At 44.9% G+C, this 4,555-nt stretch overlaps 1 protein-coding gene across 1 annotated transcript in view; it reads left to right on the top strand.

Moving 5' to 3' along the window:
* KCNU1 (potassium calcium-activated channel subfamily U member 1) overlaps positions 1-4,555 on the top strand; it is a 53,233-nt gene that overhangs the window by 29,876 nt on the left and 18,802 nt on the right. The window lies entirely within an intron of this gene.

The following is a 4,555-nucleotide window of genomic DNA, read 5'->3' as shown; positions in this document are numbered from 1 at the left end:
CGCTTGATGCACTGTGATTGGAGTGATACAATCCATAATGATGAATAAGCCAAGTCCAGACAAGCACCATATTCTCACAGTGCGGGCCTGGGGGTGAGAAAAGGGGCTTTGTAGCAGCCTTCACAGGCAATTTTCATTGTGCTTGTGAAACTCCAGTGCTCCCCAAAGGAAAAGGTTAACATGTGCGGATCTGGGAGCGATTCAAAAAAACAATAGGAGGATTCCCAAATGGGATGTGAACTGAACAGCCCACGTGCCAAGTGTTAAATCATCCCCAGGGCTGTGGTACAGAGGAAGGGGAAGGACGTCAGGGCATTTGTGGGCCTGGCTTTCCAGATCCAGCTGCTGGAGCAACCTGCCTGCGTCGCACAGGTACCCACGCGTGTCTTCTCTCTGGAGACTTCTGTGCACGGATTTCTCACCTGTGTAGGTTTCTGGGGACCAATGGTGCAGCTCTTCCAGGCCTTGCTTGTCCCGAGGTGCTTTGTGAGTTGGCTTCCACCCCATTATCTCTCTCTGGGCAAAACGTGGGACACGGAAATAAGCTCCAATTCCTGAGGATTTGCTGCTACTCTGTACTTACAGCACAGAAGGCAAACCAAATGAGCACAGACTTCGATGTGTACACTTGACATTAAGACTCATTGTAGCCACATTTTCCCACGACAAGGAGTGGAAGAGCTGATGTCGGAAGACTGCAGGCGAGGGATTCAACAAAGCTTTAGGGCTTTGCAAAGGCATTATGAAGAATTTAAAGATAGCTCATCAGCGGGAAGTTGTTGGCAGCTAACAATTTGATAAAAGGACTTCCACTCCCTGCCTTCTAATGCTATAGACAACTGTTAATCACTTATGTTAGTCCTCAAATGAAGTTTGAAACATCTTGGATGTGTCTGACCATCTTTTAGCATAGCTGAGAGCTACGTTATCTACTTTGATTCATGGAAACATGAGTGATTGGTTTATGTTAGGTCATGGCTATGGAAACAGGCAAAAAAGAAATGTTTTACCATGTTGTAGCACTCTCAGTTGGACTCTGGTACACTGGACCGAACTGCCCTTTTGGATGATATACAAGGTATTGAACTGGGGTTCCTTGCAGTATAAAAGCAAATTTTTCTCCAGGTTTAATGGTGGGCTACTGTTGCAATAGACTCAGTTCATCTGGGTTGGGCACACGCTGATTACACCAGTGGCTTATGCACCTGACACCTTGGAACAGTATTTTCAAATGTTCAGCCACAAGGACCACATTTGCAGAAATGCCCGCAGTCCACAGTGCCTAGAGCTTTTGTAAGTCAGCTCCACTTGCATGGTCAGTGGTAACGTGGTTTTGTGCTTTTTTGATGTTCTGTTCAGTGCAACGTAAGTGGAAAGGGCCTGGAAAGAACGGTAACACAGACATGGCAATGCACAGCGCCATGTGAATGCAACTGTTTTCTTTCTGGACTCATACAGAGCCAACAAGGATAACTGTGCCCCCACAGCACAGTCAATTTGTGACCCTGATAACCTGCTAATGGCAGTAGTGAGTGACTGTAAGCTAAATCAGAGACTATTTCTGTCTCTGTTGGGTACTGCAGCATGTCAGTTCCAGTGCCCTCATCCTCGAGCTCCTCAGAATCCAGTGCAGGATGATTTATGAGTCTCTCAGGAAAATCAGATTTCCGTAAGAATCATGTAATTTGCAGAGTATATGGTAGAAGGAACCCTTAACTAAAGAATGGCTTGTTAAATCAGAATGTGCTTGGCTTTGGCAAGGTGGATGCCGTTATGATGAAGTGGGTTTCCTGCTGTCTTTTCCCGCTATCTCCCACTTTAGGGATCCAACAGGTGTTTCCTCCAAGGCATATATATTTCCCATAATATTAGAATGAGGAGTTGTCATTTCTGACAGGTTGTGTTTATAGATGATGGCTTTATTATGATAGAGATATATACATTGATTGATTGGTAAATCTGAGTCAAGTTAGGGAGCTTGTGAGAAGATAGTCTCTAACTTGCCAAAATACCATTTAGTCACTGGCCTAAGGATTCGTTATCTGAGGAGGAGACGTGTGGCTAATAGATGCAATTGCTTGCAGTTAGCACAGGGCTGCGTGGAGACACTGCAAGAGATTTAAAGGGGTACGTGCTCCCCTTTCCCTCCAGTTTTGTACTAGCTTGCTAAGCTAACACAGACATGGCAATGCACAGCGCCATGTGAATGCAACTGTTTTCTTTCTGGACTCATACAGAGCCAACAAGGATAACTGTGCCCCCACAGCACAGTCAATTTGTGACCCTGATAACCTGCTAATGGCAGTAGTGAGTGACTGTAAGCTAAATCAGAGACTATTTCTGTCTCTGTTGGGTACTGCAGCATGTCAGTTCCAGTGCCCTCATCCTCGAGCTCCTCAGAATCCAGTGCAGGATGATTTATGAGTCTCTCAGGAAAATCAGATTTCCGTAAGAATCATGTAATTTGCAGAGTATATGGTAGAAGGAACCCTTAACTAAAGAATGGCTTGTTAAATCAGAATGTGCTTGGCTTTGGCAAGGTGGATGCCGTTATGATGAAGTGGGTTTCCTGCTGTCTTTTCCCGCTATCTCCCACTTTAGGGATCCAACAGGTGTTTCCTCCAAGGCATATATATTTCCCATAATATTAGAATGAGGAGTTGTCATTTCTGACAGGTTGTGTTTATAGATGATGGCTTTATTATGATAGAGATATATACATTGATTGATTGGTAAATCTGAGTCAAGTTAGGGAGCTTGTGAGAAGATAGTCTCTAACTTGCCAAAATACCATTTAGTCACTGGCCTAAGGATTCGTTATCTGAGGAGGAGACGTGTGGCTAATAGATGCAATTGCTTGCAGTTAGCACAGGGCTTCGTGGAGACACTGCAGAGATTTAAAGGGGTACGTGCTCCCCTTTCCTTCCAGTTTTGTACTAGCTTGCTAAACTCAGGAGAGCCAGGTTGGAGCCTTTCCCTGCCCCTTGTCAGAGATACAAAATTACCTTTCGTTTTGCTGAAGGGTGCATAAGTCAAAGCTGATCAAAAAAAAGCTTCTTGCCACATGGTGTTTGCCTGTGCAAGTTCTTGCTGCTGAGAGCAAGAACTATGCAAGTGGCAGAAGAGAGCAACAGGAATAGGTAGTGTGGTGGCTTTGGCCATGCTTTGTGAACTTCTGGAGATTGACAGACTTCAGCTAAAGGGCCTGGAAAAAGATTGGAAGCCTCATGGCTTGGTACTGCCAGTCTGTAAGAGGAGCAGAGCTGCCGTGAGCCGTTTGGCACCTGGAGCACACTGCTTTCTGTTTGCCTGTCCTTTCTTTTCCTCTAGGCCACTTTCAGCTGCCAGTGCCTGCTGCTCTTGCCTCCTCTTGAGCAGCAGTGGTACAGCAGCCAGCGTGTACAGATCTGGCGCTACCTCTTTGGTGCCTTTCTTGCCTGAAGGAAAGACTTTTCTATGCTTTCCTCCATCAGGCATAGCTTGTACCTTGCTGGCTGGATCTGCTGTAGGCAATCCCTTTCTCTCTTATCCTGTGTGGAGGGACAGAGAAAGAAGGGAACTACACAGCTGGAAAAGGACCAGCTTCCAGATTTGGGGTTACAATGCAGCCCGTAAGTATGTTGCAGAGGAGACTGGAGAGCAACTGAGCAAAAGTCTGTCATTACAGTTTATGTCCATGCCATTAGTAGACCCTTTGTGGCTTTTATATCTTGTGCTGGTTTTAGGATAGGTGAACATTTATAAAACTTGGAAATTTATTAATTTAGAAGAACAAGCTAACCTATTCTAAGGTGATGGGTCCTGGGATTTGTTATTAGTCCCTTAGTTTAAGACCTGGAGAGCTAGCAGAAACTGCAAAGAAGTTCCAGCCTGGTATTTGAATTCTCATATGGGATGGGGAAGACTCTATAGCTATGCTGCAGTTATTGAAGTAACTGTGACTTTTAACTAGTTATCCTGGGTGTGGGTTAATTGTTTAGCTATAGTCATCATGGAGTTTGGCACAAGCTGCAAACCTCCCAGCCCCATTTGCAAAAATAGGGCAAATTCTCAGGTTCCTTAATGCTGCGCTAAGAAGCGCTAAACCTCGTACAAGATAAGGATAAATTGGATGTGAAAAAGAATGTCAGGACCAAACACTTGTCCAGTCTACTAAAGCTGTTGTGTTCAGTATGTATTGTAACCCTAGATGGCAAGTTTCAGTTATCGCTGTGATTTCAGTTACAGAGTGATTAAATAAACTTTGCTCTTGAGCCTGCTGTTCAAGGCTGACTCTACTGTAAAGCTGGAGAGATGGTGCTGAGCAAATGGTTTATCCAACAGATTCCAGGTCCCTTTGCCCATGCCTGAGCCTTGAGGAGACATGTGAGCAACCCTTTGTTATCCAACATGACTTCCCTACAATTCTGTACTGTAGCAGTTCTTTGAAACAGTTTGATGATCAGAGCAGCATCTGATTGAACGGCTTTTGTTTCACCTGGTCTGGTTGCTGCTTCTGAACTAACACAGTGCTTGCAGGCACAGCTACGTATCTGAAAGTTGCCTCTAAGAGTAT

Source organism: Egretta garzetta, unplaced genomic scaffold (genome assembly GCF_000687185.1).
Source record: "Egretta garzetta isolate BGI_Z169 unplaced genomic scaffold, ASM68718v1 scaffold296, whole genome shotgun sequence".
Classification (NCBI taxonomy): domain Eukaryota; kingdom Metazoa; phylum Chordata; class Aves; order Pelecaniformes; family Ardeidae; genus Egretta; species Egretta garzetta.
This window is presented reverse-complemented; position numbering and strand designations above follow the sequence as displayed.